This window comes from Sinocyclocheilus rhinocerous, unplaced genomic scaffold, assembly GCF_001515625.1.
Source record: "Sinocyclocheilus rhinocerous isolate Xijiao unplaced genomic scaffold, SAMN03320098_v1.1 scaffold1160, whole genome shotgun sequence".
In the NCBI taxonomy this organism is placed as follows: Eukaryota; Metazoa; Chordata; class Actinopteri; order Cypriniformes; family Cyprinidae; genus Sinocyclocheilus; species Sinocyclocheilus rhinocerous.
The window spans coordinates 288009-288371 of NW_015635060.1; positions in this window are offsets into that span (position 1 = coordinate 288009).

Consider the following 363-nt stretch of genomic DNA (forward strand, 5'->3'; position numbering starts at 1 on the left):
GCGTCCAACGTGGTTACTTTTGGCCTGCTGTACATGAGACCCCTACAGTGGTGGCTTAAGACCAAGGGGTTCTCCCCGAGGGGAAACCCGCTTCGCATGCTCAAGGTCACGCGGCGGTGCCTACGTGCCTTAGACATGTGAAGGAGACCTTGGTTCTTATGTCAGGGCCTGGTGCTGGGAGCTCCTGTTCGCCGCATATGCTAGCGACGGATGCATCTTTCACCGGTTGGGAGCAGTTGCCATCTCAGGTGGCGCATAAGTTGACTGGAGATGCTGGCCGTGTTTCTAGCGTTGAAACACTTCCTCCCAGGCCTAAGAGATCGCTATGTGTTGGTGCGCACCGACAACACAGCAGTGGTCTTT